The 15,919-nt window shown below is 43.3% G+C and overlaps 1 pseudogene; it reads left to right on the forward strand.

Moving 5' to 3' along the window:
- The first annotated feature begins 545 nt into the window (after positions 1–545).
- LOC112072493 (dedicator of cytokinesis protein 3-like) overlaps positions 546–15,919 on the forward strand; it is a 98,305-nt pseudogene continuing 82,931 nt past the window's right edge.

Below are 15,919 nucleotides of genomic sequence, written 5' to 3' on the forward strand. Positions count from 1 at the left end.
TCACCGAAGACTTAAAACTTCTCCACCTTCTCCATTACTGACCGTCGATGATAGGGGGTGCTCCCTCTGCTGTTTCCTGAAGTCCACAATCATCTCCTTTGTTTTTTGACGTTGAGTAATATAGTTATTTTCCTGACACCACACTCCAACGGGCCCTCACCTCCTCCCTGATTAGCGTTCTCGTTGTTCTGTATGGTGATCAAGCCTACCACTGTAGTGTCATCCGCAAACTGCATTGATCGAGTTGGAGGCGTGCATGGCCACGCACGTGCGTCGGTAACAGGATACAGGAAGGGCTCAAACGCACCCTTGTGGCCCCAGTGTTTGAGATCAGGGGGTGGAATGTGTACCTACCCTCTACACACCTGGGGGCGGCCCCGTCAGAAGTCCAGACCCCAGTTTCACAGGCGGGGTCGAGACCCAGGTTCTGAGCTTGATGACGAGTTGGAGTACTATGTGTTAAATGCTGAGCTGTAATCGATGAACAGTTCTACCATGGTATCCTTCTTGTCCAGATGGGTTAGGCAGTGTGCAGTGTGGTTGCGATGCGTCGTCTGGACCTATTGGGCGTAAGCAAAATGGAGTGGTCTAGGGTGTCCGGTAGTGGAGTGATATGGTCCTTGACTAGCTCTCAAAGACTTTCATGATGACGGAATGAGTGCTACGGGCGATAGTCCTTTAGCTTCAGTTACCTTAGCTTCTTCTGGGAACAGGAACATGGGGCCCTCTTGAAGCATGTGGAACAGCACACTGGGATAAGGATTGATGTATATGTCCGTAAACACACCACAGCCAGCTGGTCTGCGCATGCCTCTAGAACGCGCTGGGAATGCCGTCTGGCCTGCAGCCTTGCAGGTTAACACGTTTAAATGTTACTACCCTCGGCTGCAGTGAAGGAGAGCCCGCAGGTTTGGTAGGGCGCTGTCAAGTGGCACTGTATGTCCTCAAACGGGGCAAAAAATTGTTTAGCCTTCTGGGAGCAAACATCCTGGTCCCGACGGGCTTGGTTTTCTTTGTATAATCCCTGATGACTGTAGACCCCTCTATACTTGTGTCAGCTGTTGAATTCGACTTCGATTTTGTCTCGTACTGAGGCCTTAGGCCTGTTTGATTTGCCTTGCGGATGAGAATAGCTACACTGTTTGTACGTGTCATGCTTCGGTCACCTTGCCCTGGTTAAAAAGGCAGTGGGTTCCGCTTTCAGTTCACGCGAATGCTGCCGTCAATCACCCGGTTCTTGGTTTGGAATGTTTTATCGTTGCTTGTGGAGACGACATCGTCAATGCACTTCTAATGAACTCGCTCACCGAGAATCAGCATATTCGTCAATATTGTTGTTGGACCGATGCGGACATATTCCAATCCGCGGATCTAGCACGTCCTTGAAGCGTAGGATTCAGACTTGTCGACCACGGAACAGACTGACGCGGGAGCTTGTGCTTGAGTTTCACTTTGAGCAGGAAACATTTGCATATCCACTATACAACCAACTAGGTATGTATGGTTACAGCCTAAGCTTACTGATTTACACATTGTTGGCATACCCCCACTATAACACCAACTACGTATGTTACATTACCTACGTTTACTGAATTAACATGTTGGCACACCCACTATAACACCAACTAGTGTATGTATAATCCTACCGTTTACTATGTTAACATGTTGGCATATCACTATAAACACCAAACTATGGTATGTTATGTTGCCTACCGTCTTACTGATTTTAACATGTTGGCATACCACTTATAACACCAACACTAGTATGTATTACCTACCGTTTACTGATTACATGTTGGCCTATCCACTATAGCACCAACATGGTATGTTAATACCTACCGTTTACTGATTAACATGTTGGCATATCCACTATAACAACCAACTAGTATGTTACATTGCTACCGTTTATGATTAACATTTGGCATACCCACTATAACACAAATATGTATGTTACATTCCTACCGTTTACTGATTTAACATGTTGGCATACCCACTATACGCACCAACTATGGTATGTTACATTACCTACAGTTTTACTATTTAATCTAATTGGATAACCCCACTATAACACCAAACTACATGAGTTATCGTTAACTACCGTTTACTATTTACTTTGGCAATACCCACTATTACGACCAAATCTATGGTATGTACATTGCCTACGATTACTGATTTAACATGTTTGGCTAATCCACTATAAACACCAAACATGGTATGTATAACCTACCGTTTACTGATTTAACATGTTGGCATATCCACTATACACCCAACTATGGTAGTTATGTTGCCTACCGTTTACTGATTTAACATGTTGCATACCCACTATAACACCAAACCATGGTATGTTACATACCACCGTTTACGAGTTTAACATGTTGGATACCCACTATAACACCAACTACGGTATTACATTACCTTACCTTGTACTGATTAACATGTTGGCTATATCCACTATAACACCAACTATGTATGTACATATGCCCTACCGTTTACTGACTTTAATCATGTTGGCTACCCACTATAACACCAACTCATGGTATGTTACGACCTACCGTTTAGATTAACATGTTGGCAATCCACTATATACACCAACTATGGTATGTTACATACCTATCCGTTTACTGCATTTAACATGTAGGCAATCCACTATCACCAACACTATGGTAATGTTACATGCCTAGCCGTTTACTGATTTAACATGTTGGCATACCCACTATAACACCAACTATGGTATGTTACATTGCCTACCGTTTACTCACTTAACATTTTTATTCAATAAATCAACACTTTATTTCATATCATATAAAGAACGCCTATGTAAATGATTAGTGCGTTTAGACATCCGTCTTACTCCAAAGCAAGAGATAATTGAGTAGTTTAAATGAATAGTGTTTAATACATATAATCACACAGAATGTCAGGTGTCAGGGCTGGAACAGAGGCCTGCTCATCCATTAGCTAGATCTCTAGGAGCGAGGTTGGCCATGAATATTCTAGGTCTATTCATAGTTATTTTAGCTCCTTTTTTTCTCCCCGATTTCCTATTTACGATCTTGTCTCATTGCTGCATCTCCCCAATGGGCTCGGTAGAGGCGAAACGAGAAGCCACACTTCTTATCACCCGCTCGCTTAACCCGGGAAGCCAGTCTCATCAATGTGTCGGAGGAAACACCGTTCAACTGATGACCGAAGTCATCCTGCAGGTGCCCGACCCACCACAAGGAGTCGCTAGAACGCGATGAGCCAACTAAAGCCTCCCCCCCCCCTCCCCGGCCAAACCCTCCTCTAACCCGGACGACGCTGGGCCAATTGTGCGCCGCCCTATGGGGCTCCCGGTCACGACTGTAAACATAGAAATTAGACCAGGACTTACTTCCTTATTCTCAAGTGATATAACATTTGGTATTTTGTATTGTCATAGTTCTCTCTTTGGGACTAGCAATCTGTTATCTAGCTAGCTTAGCTAGTAGTTAGGTAGCTAACATTTTTGTTTTATACCAAATCAAACTAACGTTTATGTCATTAAAAATACTAATATTGGATGGCTGTCTATCCTATTTATACTGTATGTAGCACGCTAGCTAGTGGCCGTTACCTAGAATAGATGGTAAACAACTTCCTGTGTGCTACACAACTTCCTGGTGCCGCTACTTCGTGCTGCTAGCGTTACTATCGATGCAGGCAATGCAACTTTGGTGATGCTTCTTTGGGAAATCTCTAAACTTTAATTTTGTCAAATAGATTCGTACCCGGTCATAAAGACCATCCCACCTACGAATATTATGGTCAAAGCATTTTGATTTTGAGAAAACAACAAGATCAAGTTAGCTAGCTTAGTTGTTTATAAACACACCGGAAGGTCTTTTGGGTTGCAGGGTTCACTTCCGCTGCTCCTCAAAAAGCTGTTATTAAGGTCTATACTAGTGAAGCACTGAGGACTGAGGCCCACCAAAGTGAGTCTCTCTGGTTTTTTTTATTGTATTTTGAGATCTTAAAATGTTTTCAGTTTAAACTTAAAGGACTAAAGCCTTAAAAGGTAATGGAGCTATATATTTTTTTTATGAGATCATCTTTGAGAGCTAACAATCACCTCAATATAAACTAGACAGCCAGGGAGAATCTAAAATTCTCAAAATGTCAAGGCATTGGGCCCTCATTGGTTTTGTTTTAATGTTTGATCACTCAGATAGCATAAGAACATGGCATAAGAACATGGCATAAGAACATGGCAAAATGTGTAGGATTGCAGGAAATTTGCATTAGAACAGCAACATTTTATCGCTACAGCCAAGAGGGCCTCAAATGTTTGGTTAGAGCCCCCGCTAACTTTGCTACCACTGCTAAAAACAATTCTAAGTGAAACACTGGCATGTGTGTGTGTCACGCCCTCCGTCCAGCCCCTCACAGGAATGACACACAATCTCACCACTTCCCTTCACTCTGAATCGCTGTAATTGGTAGCCTACCAATATGAATGTCATTGTCTTAGTTGATATTGTGTACATCAAGAGGACGTGAAGAGGCTCAATACCCGTCCCCCGGTCCCTCTCAAAGCTCATTGGAGGAGAGGATCCAATGTCCATCCCCACGGACCTCCTCCTCCAATGAGCTTTGAGAAGGACGCGAGAGGAATCAATGATGGGAGGACAGAGCCTTAGTTACATGACCTTAGTTACATGACCATTCTTTACCTCATAACCGTAGTCCCCATCTACCCATAACACACAGTTTACCTCATAACCGTAGTCCGCATCTACCCATAACACAGTTTACCTCATAACCGTAGTCCCCGTCTACCCATCTACCCATAACACACAGTTTACCTCATAACTGTAGTCTCCGTCTACCCATAACACACCGTTCCACGTCACAGTGTACTTGGACAAGGTCTGACTGGTTTCTATCTAACGGTTCATCTTACAATTATAGCTGCTGATATAGTGGCTCATTATTTTTTTACCCAGTGCAGATCGGATTTGCGAGGATCTTTCTCCATTTTTAGATTGAAACAGAAAGCTCCCCTTTCTCCTCAGCACCGTACATCCTCGGGAGTTTCTGCTGCTGCTCAGAGTTAGTTAGCTGTTAGCTGTTAGCTGTTAGCTGTTAGCTGTTAGCTGTTAGCTGTTAGCGTCCTCAGGGACACATGCAATATGTATGAAACTTTTAACTACTGCAGAGACATTACCTCAGGCTTTCGTGCTTTCAATGATTGCAAAAAGCCTGAGAATGGCAGGCAGAATGAGAATGTATTTTCTATATTAAAAGTACACTACTAGTAGGAGATGTGGTGTTAAGGGGAAGAGGCGCATGTAGTCTTACACGCACTCATATGCACTGACACGCTAACACACACGCTAACACACACGCTAACACACACGCTAACACACACGCTAACACACGCCATACCCCCTGTCCCACACACACACTAGTGGTAGTGTTTTAGTAATAGCAGAATGGCGTAGTGTCTGCAGTAGTGGGGAAGTCGCTGCAGGGCTCAGTTACATTATTAATCTATGCTGGCACCATCTCTAAATGTCTGGTAATTTGCCGCCAGAAAAACACCAATCATGACAACGTTTTCTAATATGAAATTAAGTGAAACTGTCTTGTCTGTTGTCCCCTCTCCATCCCGGGTCTGATCAGATCTTAACAGGAAAAGGGCCTGAGGAGATTCTTCATCTTCGTCTTCGTCGTCGTCGTGCTAGGTCCCCACTGGGCACACACTGATTGAATCAACGTTGTTGTCACGTCATCTCAATGAAATTACGTTGAACCAACGTGGAAAAGATGTTGAATTGACGTCTGTGCCCAGTGGGTCTGATCATCTCTCTGTCTTCTTCTACTCAGGTCTGATCATCTCTCTTGTCTTCTTCTCAGGTCTGATTATCTCTCTGTCTTCTACTACTCAGGTCTGATCATCTCTCTGTCTTCTTCACTCAGGTCTGATCATCTCTCTATCTTCTTCTACTTCAGCGTCTGATCATCTCTCTGTCTTCTCTACTCAGGTCTGATCATCTCTCTGTCTTCTTCTAGGTCTGACATCTCTCTGTCTCTTCTCCTCAGGTCTGATCATCTCTCTGTCTTCTACTCCTCAGGTCTGATCATCTCTCTGTCTTCTACTCCTCAGGTCTGATCATCTCTCTGTCTTCTTCTCCTCAGGTCTGATCATCTCTCTGTCTTCTTCTCTCCTCAGGTCTGATCATCTCTCTATCTTCTTCTACTCAGGTCTGATCATCTCTCTGTCTCTTCTACTCAGGTCTGATCATCTCTCTGTCTTCTTCTCAGGTCTGATTATCTCTCTGTCTTCTACTACTCAGGTCTGATCAATCTCTCTGTCTTCTTTCTACTCAGGTCTGATCATCTCTTCTCATCTTCTTCTACTCAGGTCTGATCATCTCTCTGTCTTCTTCTACTCAGGTCTGATCATCTCTCTGTCTTTCTTCTCAGGTCTGATCATCTCTCTGTCTTCTTCTTCTCAGGTCTGATCATCTCTCTGTATTCTACTCCTCAGGTCTGATCATCTCTCTGTCTTCTACTCCTCAGGTCTGATCATCTCTCTGTCTTTCTCCTCAGGTCTGATCATCTCTCTGTCTTCTTCTCCTCAGGTCTGATCATCTCTCTTCTTTCTTCTACTCAGGTCTTGATCATCTCTCTGTCTTCTTCTACTCAGGTCTGATCATCTCTCTATCTTCTTCTACTCAGGTCTGATCATCTTCTATGTCTTCTTCTACTCAGGTCTGATTATCTCTCTGTCTTCTTCTCCTCAGGTCTGATCATCTCTGTCTTCTTCTCCTCAGGTCTGATCATCTCTGTCTTCTTCTCCTCAGGTCTGATTATCTCTCTGTCTTCTTCTCCTCATGTCTGATTATCTCTCTGTCTTCTTCTCCTCAGATCTGATCATCTCTCTATCTTCTTCTACTCAGGTCTGATTATCTCTCTGTCTTCTTCTCCTCCTCAGGTCTGATCATCTCTCTGTCTTCTTCTCCTCAGGTCTGATTATCTCTCTGTCTTCTTCTACTCAGGTCTGATTATCTCTCTGTCTTCTTCTCCTCAGGTCTGATCATCTCTGTCTTCTTTAGTCTGATTATCTCTCTGTCTTCTTCTCCTCAGGTCTGATTATCTTCTCTGTCTTCTTCTCCTCATGTCTGATTATCTCTCTGTCTTCTTCTCCTCAGATCTGATTATCTCTCTGTCTTCTTCTCCTCAAGTCTGATATCTCTGCCTTCTTCTCCTCAGGTCTGATCATCTCTCTGTCTTCTTCTACTCAGGTCTGATTATCTCTCTCTCTTCTACTCGTTAGGTCTGATCATCTCTCTCCAGCTGCTGCGAGGAGAGTGGAACAGATAAGGAGAGGGAACCCAATGATCTTCAATAGAGCGTGGCCTTGACACGCAAGCTGGGTTTTCCCCGATGTCATCATGCCAGGTGAGAGCTGGGCTGCTGGAGTTTAATTCAAATCAAATACAACTTTATTAGGACAATCTTAAGGACAAATACTATGAAGGTTCCAGCGGTGCACACTAGCGCAAGAATCAGTATTTCTGTGGAAGTCAGGGCTGAAGAGTGTCAATGGGCAGGTGTAATGTACAGGGCGGTGTACACCTGGCTCTGCTCTCTCTAGGTAAACAGCAATAGGATCAGGAAGTTTTCTTCTGACCATGTGACCTGACCAGGAAAAACTCTGAACCCTACTCTGGGCCTGTCTATCTGTTTGTCCATCCTTTCGTCCGTCAGTCACGTGCACTGTTGTGGTCCACATTCCTCTAGGGATTGATGTTGTCGCACTTTAAACCCCCCCCCCACACACACACAAAAATCGATATTCACCTCAGCTTCTAAATCCTCATTCCATTATTGCATCTCGTTATTGGTTAGTTTTAGTGTGAACAGTTCAGCTCCAGTCCATCTTTATAATTGAAACGATGGATTTGCTTCCCAGCTGTCCTCAATTGTGTTACGCTCAGGATCTGCTTCCCAGCTGTCCTCATTGTGTTACACTCAGGATCTGCTTCCCGCTGTCCTCATTGTGTTACACTCAGGATCTGCTTCCAGCTGTCTCCATTGTGTTACGCTCAGGATCTGTTTCCCAGCTGTCCTCATTGTGTTACACTCAGACCTGCTTCCAGCTGTCCTCATTGTGTTACACTCAGGATTGCTTCCAGCTGTCCTCATTTTTACACCTCAAATCCCCCCACGTTGAAGTGGAAAGCCATATACCTCAGTAGGTCTGGGTAACTAATAGGTCAGAGAGGATGGTTCACTATTCATAGATTTATAAATGTTTATTTTTCCACGCACTTTACATGCTCAAGCTAATAAGCTACATGCTACAAGCTAGCTATAGTTACATTTAGCATGGCCCTATTGAAGTGGTAAGAGTAGTCTCTTTCAACAGCCGTCATTCTGTAGTTTGCTTTTTTTTTTCATGTGTTACTGTGTCTCTTTCTGTGTCCCCGGTGTCATTCTGGCTCCTCCTCCCTGGTGTCCATCTGGCCCCTCCTCCCCGGTGTCCATCTGGCCCCTCTTCCTGCTGTCCATCTGGCCTTCCTCCCTGCCCTCCCCTACAATAGAGACGGAGGTAAATTGGTGTAAGTGCCGCCCTCTGTGCCCCTGCCTGACTCTCTCCTGCATTAGTCTGTCTGGCTGACCTTCCTCTGCATTAGTCTGTCTGGCTGACTCTTCCTCTACATTACTCTGTCCTGCCTGACTCTTTCCTCTACATTTCTCTGTCTGCCTGACTCTTCCTCTAATTTCTCTGTCTGGCTGACTCTTCCTCTGCATTGCTCTGTCTGGCTGACTCTTCCTCTGCATTGCTCTGTCTGGCTGACTCTTCTCTACATTGCTCTGTCTGGCTGACTCTTCCTCTACATTGCTCTGTCTGGCTGACTCTTCCTTCTACATTGCTCTGTCTGGCTGATCTTCCTCTACATTGCTCTGTCTGGCTGACCTTCCTCTACATTGCTCTGTCTGCCTGACTCTTCCTCTACATTGCTCTGTCTGGCTGACTCTTCCTCTACATTGCTCTGTCTGGCTGACTCTTCCTCTACATTGCTTCTGTTCTGCCTGACTCTTCCTCTGCATTGCTTGTCCTGCCTGACTCTTCCCTCTGCATTGCTCTGTCTGGCTGACTTTCCTCTACATTGCTCTGTCTGCGACTCTTCCTCTACATTGCTCTGTCTGGCTGACTCTTCCTCTGCATTGCTCTGTCCTGGCTGACTCTTCCTCTACATTGCTGCTGTCTGGCTGACTCTTCCTCTACATTGCTCTGTCTGGCTGACTCTTCCTCTGCATTGCTCTGTCTGGCTGACTTCTTCCTCTACATTGCTCTGTCTGGCTGACTCTTCCTCTACATTGCTCTGTCTGGCTGACTCTTCCTCTACATTCTCTGTCTGGCTGACTCTTCCTCTACATTGCTCTGTCTGGCTGACTCTCCTCTACATTGCTCTGTCTGGCTGACTCTTCCTCTACATTGCTCTGTCTGGCTGATCTCTTCGACTACATTGCTCTGTCTGGCTGATATTCTCTACTTGCTGCTGTCTGCCTGCCTCTTCCTCTACATTGCTCTGTCTGGCTGACCTTCCCTCTACATTGCTGTCTGGCTGACTCTTCCTCACATTGCTCTGTCTGCCTGACTCTTCTCTACATTGCTCTGTCTGGCTGACTCTTCCTCTACATTGCTTCTTGTTTATGCCTGACTCTTCTCTACATTGCTCTGTCTGGCTGACTTCCTCTACATTGCTCTGTCTGGCTGACTTCCTCTACATTGCTCTGTCTGGCTGACTCTTCCTCTACATTGCTCTATCTGCCTGACTATTCCTCTACATTACTCTGTCTGGCTGACTCTTCCTCTACATTGCTCTGTCCGGCTTGACTCTTCCTCTACATTGCTCTGTCTGGCTGACTCTTCCTCTACATTGCCTGTCTGGCTGACTCTTCTCTGCATTGCTCTGTCTGCCTGACTCTTCCTCTACATTGCTCTGTCTGGCTGACTCTTCCTCTGCATTGTTCTGTCTGGCTGACTCTCCCTCTACATTACTCTGTCTGGCTGACTCTTCCTCTGCATTGTTCTGTCTGGCTGACTCTTCCTCTGCATTGCTCTGTCCTGGCTGACTCTTCCTCTACATTGCTCTGTCTGCCTGCCTCTTCCTCTACATTGCTCTTTGCCTGACTCTTCCTCTGCATTGCTCTGTCTGGCTGACTCTTCCTCTACATTGCTCTGTCTGACTGACTCCTTGCTTAGCGATTCAGTGAACCCTGTGTGTGATGAGTAATGTTACGTGAGCCCTAAAGAACTAATGCCTAGTCTTCAGCTGAGACGGTTAAAACCTCTACGGATCGGTGTCCCCCCCCCCCCCTTAATCTTGCATTTCAAAAGATGGTACAATTATTTTTTTAAATTAAATTATTAAATTATGAATTAAATTATCTTTTCTTGTGTTATTATCTTTACCAGATTCTAATGCGTTATATTCTCCTACATTCCTTTCACATTTCCAACACATTTCAAAAGTTTTTCCTTTCAAATGGTACAATAATATGCATATCCTTGTTTCAGGGCTGAGCTACAGGCAGTTAGAATTTAGTTGTTGTCATTTAAGGTGCCATTAAAAAAGAAGGGTCAAGTTGTAGCGTGCAGAACATCATAAATTGAAACCCAGTCGTCATTCCTTACACTGTCAGTCACCCTACATGGACAAACGTCTAGCCTGGTACTTCACAAGTCATGTTTCAGTAGTGTCTGACTGACTCCATCCTGCTACTCTGTAAAATAACCTGAAATAATCCATGTTTGTTGGTGGTGTGTGTGTGTGTGTGTGTGGTGTGTGTGTGTGTGTGTGTGTGTGTGTGTGTGTGTGTGTTGTGTGTGTGTGTGTTGTGTTGGTGTGTGTGTGTTGTGTGTGTGTGTGTGTGTGTGTGTGTGTGTGTGTGTGTGTGTCATGGGCAGCTAATGGGAAAGTAAAGCTTTAATGGGGTCCGATCCCTAAGACCCAATACCATCGATTCACCGTGTGATTGCAGCCCATATCTCTGGTTCTGTCTAAAGTAAGTGCACTATATAGGAATAGGGTTCCATAGGGTTCTGGTTAAAGTAGTGCACTATATAGGGAATAGGGTACCATTTAGGACGCACAAACAGAGGGCCTCCCGAGTGCGCGGTGGTCTAAGGCACTGCATCGCAGATTCTAGCTTGTGCCATTAGAGGATCCTGGTTTGAGTCCGGCGCTCTGTCGAGCCGGCTGCGACCGGAGACCCATGGGGCGGCGCACAATAGTCCAAACAGCGTGTCCGGGTTACGAGGAGGGTTTGGCCGTCAGCGGATGTCCTTGTCCCATCGCAAACTTCTTTCAATACATTCTTTAAATGGGCAGGTGTATTTGGAGAAGATATGAAACTGGTTTGATGGGTGTTGGAGAGAGAGGCAAAGTAAGAGAGGGGAGAAACAGAGGGCAGTGAGTTAGAGGAGTGGGGTGGGGAGCTAAATAAAGAGAGCGAGAGAAAGAGAGAAAGAGCAAGAAGGAAGACATAGAGAGGAGATAAGAGAGAGAGAAGTGAACAGAGGAGAGAAGGAACAGAGAGAGAGAACATTAGATCAGAGAACAGGACACAGAAGAGAGAACAGAGAACGAGAGAGAGCCAGAGAGAGAGAGAGACGAGAGAGCGCACGACAGAGAGACACGAGAGAGATAATGTAGTTAAACTGTATATAATAGTACTGTATAATTAGTTAAACTGTAATGTAATAGTTATCTGTAGATCTGATAATTAAAACTGTATATGTATAAATGTAGTTAACTATAATACTGTAATATGTAAGTTAACTGAATTATAGTACTGTAATAATGTAGTTAAACTGTAGTAATATTCTGTAATAATGTAGTTAATGTAGTAAACTGTAATAATGTAGTTACTGTAGATCTCATAATGTATGTAACTGATAGTAATATTATCGTAATAATGTAGTTAAAATGATAGTAATATTCTGTAATATGTATTAAAACTGTAGTAAAGTATTACTGGTAGATAATGATTAATGCTTAAATACTGTATAAGTGTTAAATATTAAGTATTATCGTATAAGTAGTTAAACTTGTAGTAATATTTGTATAGTAAGTTAACTGTTATTACTTGATAATTACTGTAGTATAGATTCTGTAATAATGTAGTAAACTGTATTATATTTACTGTAATAATGTGTTAAACTGTAGTTATATTACTGTAAATATGTAGTTAAACTGTAGTTATTATGGTAACTGTTAACTTAAGTTATATGTAAATGAGTTAACTGTTGTAATATTACTGTAATAATGTAGTTTAAACTGTAGTTATATTACTGTAATAATGTAGTTAAACTGTATGTATATTACTGTAATAATGTCAGTTAGACTGTAGTAGAATCATTACTGGTAATAAATGTGTTAAACATGGTTAGTAATAGTTACTGGGATAATTGTAGTTAACCTGTAGTATATTACTGTAATAATGAGTTAAAACTGTAGTAATATTACTCGAATAATGATAGTTAACTGTCGTTATATTACTGTAATAATGTAGTTAAATTGAGTCTCTTTTAATGAACTCCTAAACAATATCTAAAGGGGTTTCTGTGACAGTTCGCTACCTTGAGAAACACAATGTAAACACCTCTTATGTAACATCAGTCTGTGATAAGCCACAATAATACACCACGTTTCTTTAAAGGAACATGTGTTCGTAGTTCCAGCTTATTCAATATTAATGGGTATACTGTGCAGAACAGCAGCAGCTCAACTGGAGGTCTGAGAGAAGGAACGCTTCTCCTAAAAAAAACACATTATCTAAGGGCAGAAATATTCCATTGATGCCAGTATTTAATAACATCATATAGAGACTGTTTTTACTCTTCGTAAATATCTCCTTTTTAGGATCGAAGCTTCCTTAGACGTTACTGTACAATAATTCCCACCATAACTATGTAGTCCCAACAGTCGATGCTCTTTGGTTAAACTCACTCCATAGGCAATGATGGGATTGAGGTTCAGCATCTCATTTAAACAGTCCAAAGAAAAATACTCTTCAGCTTTAGAAACAGGAACAAGAGAAATGAGAACACTGGTATCACTGTGTGGTGTGTGTGTGTGTGTTGTGTGTGTGTGTGTGTGTGGTGTGGTGTGTGTGTGTGTGTGTGTGTTGGTGTGTGTGGTGTGGTGTGTGTGTGTGTGTGTGTGTTGTGTGTGTGTGTGTGTTGTGTGTGTGTGTGTGTGTTTGTTGGGCGGTGTGTGTGTGTATGTTGGGTATGGGGGGTTAAATAGGTCAACAGTTTCGAAAGAATCGATGATGTGTTTAAGGCATCTAGCAAGCAATCCACGGGGCTGAGGAGATAGGCCAAGTTTAGCTGAGTTGTTTACCCAGGGAAACCCGGTCATGTTTTGGGGGCGGGTGAAGGAGAGGATGGGGCTCTGGAGGTTGGAAGATCTGGGTATAAACTCTCAACCCAGCCTCTCTCTACCAGTCCGGATCACGTTATGTCATAGACAGAAACGGGGGATTTCGTTCAAATACAAATATCCAACAGCGTCACGTCTTACAGATACTATACTATCCCACCAGATACTACTCCTATCCAACAGATACTCTAACTATCCAACCAGATACTAAAACTACTATCAACAGATACAACTACTATCTCACCAAGATACTACTGACTATCCACAGATACTACTACTATCCACAGATACTTCTACTATCCACCAGATACCTACTACTATCACACCAGATACTCTACTATCTCACCAGATACTACTACTTATCAACAGATACTACTCTATCCAACAGATACTTACTACATCCCACCAGATACTACTACTATCCCACCAGATACCTATACTATCACCAGATACTACTACTATCCAACAGATACTACTAACTAATCCAACAGATACTACTACTATCCAACAGATACTACTACTATCCACCAGATACTACTACTAATCCACGCAGATAATACTACTATCCCACCAGATACTACTACTATCACACCAGATACTACTACTATCCAACAGATACTCACTGACTATCCACCCAGATACTACACTATCCACGATACTCTACTCATCCAACAGATACTACTACTATCCACAAGATACTATACTCTCCACACAGAATACTACTAATAATCAACAGATACTACTGACTATCCACAGATACTATACTATCCACCAGAATACTACTACTGACAGCAAAATATACTTCTATCCACCAGATACTACTACTTATCCCACCAGATATCTACTAATATCCAACCAGATAACTAACTAACTATCCACCAGATACTACTAAACATGCCACCAGATACTACTCTATCCCAGATACTACTACTATCCAACAGATACTACTACTATCCACCAGATACTACTACTATCCACCAGATACTACTACTATCCAACAGATACTACTACTGTCCAACAGATACTACTAATATCCAACAGATGCTACTTTGACCAACCAAACTACCCGAAAGTCAATTAATTTCAGTCATTTCTTTTTAATAACAACAACCCGTTGTTGATGCGACCAAAGTTGAGCCCCTTGATGTAAATTGTGTGTGTGTGTCTAATCTCCCCAGGTGACATCCGTAACGACCTGTACCTCACCTTGGAGAGAGGGGACTTTGAGAGGGGAGGAAAGAGTGTCCAGAAGAACATCGAGGTGTCCGTCTACGTCCTCTACGCAGACGGAGAGATACTCAAAGTAGGTGGTTTTTTCCCCTGACGACCGTAAAATGTCAGGCGACATTACGAATATGTTTTATACACTAATCAAAAAAAATATACACGTAACGTGTAAAGTGTTGGTCCCATGTTTCATGAGCTGAAATGAAAGATCCCAGATATGTTCCATACGCACAAAAAACGTATTTCTCTTAAATGTTGTTCACACATTTGTTTACGTCCCTGTTAGTGAACATTTCTCTTTAGCCATGATAATCCATCCACCTGACTGGTGTGACATATCAAGAAGATGATTCAACTGCATGATATTTACACACGTGCACCTTGTGCTAGGAACAATAAAAGGCCACTCTAAAACACAATGCCACAGATGTCTCAAGTTTTGAGGGAGCGTGCAATTGGCATGCTGACTATAGGAAGGTCTGTTAACCTCCCACAAAGACAGGTGGGAAAAAGGGCTACCTAAGTATTGTTCTCAATCAGAGACAACGATAGACAGCTGTCCCTGATTGAGAACCCTACCCGGCCAAAACATAGAAATACAAATAATAGAACTAAAGAACATAGAATACCCACCCCAAATCACACCCTGACCAAACCAAATAGAGACATAAAAAGGATCTCTAAGGTCAGGGCGTAACAGAACAGAGTGCCCCATGGTGGCGGTGGGGTTATGGTATGGGCAGGCATGAGCTACGGACAACAAACACGATTGCATTTTATCGATGAAAATTTGAATGCACAGAGGTACCGTGACCAGATCCTGAGGCCCATTGTCGTGCCATTCATCCCCGCTGCCATCACCTTATGTTTCAGCATGATAATACATGGCCCAATGTCACAAGGATCTGTACACAATTCCTGGAAGCTGAACATGTCCCAGTTCTTCCATGGCCTACATAATCACTTTTGACTGGTCCTGTATGTGAAACAATCTAAATAATTGTATGCTGTCCGTGTGTGTCTGTATCAAAATGTACTTGCCTGTTCTTCTCAGGACTGTATCAGCCTGGGCAGTGGTGAAGCCCACATCAGTGAACACCGCTCCTTCGTCCTCTACCACAACAACAGCCCCCGATGGAGCGAGGTGGTTAAACTGCCCATTCCCATAGACCGCTTCAGAGGATCACACCTGCGCTTCGAGTTCAGACACTGCTCTAGTGAGTACCGGTCTGGTCTCTACATTCAGACACTGCTCCAGTGAGTACCGG

The sequence above is a fragment of the Salvelinus sp. IW2-2015 genome, unplaced genomic scaffold (genome assembly GCF_002910315.2).
Source record: "Salvelinus sp. IW2-2015 unplaced genomic scaffold, ASM291031v2 Un_scaffold1945, whole genome shotgun sequence".
Taxonomy (NCBI): domain Eukaryota; kingdom Metazoa; phylum Chordata; class Actinopteri; order Salmoniformes; family Salmonidae; genus Salvelinus; species Salvelinus sp. IW2-2015.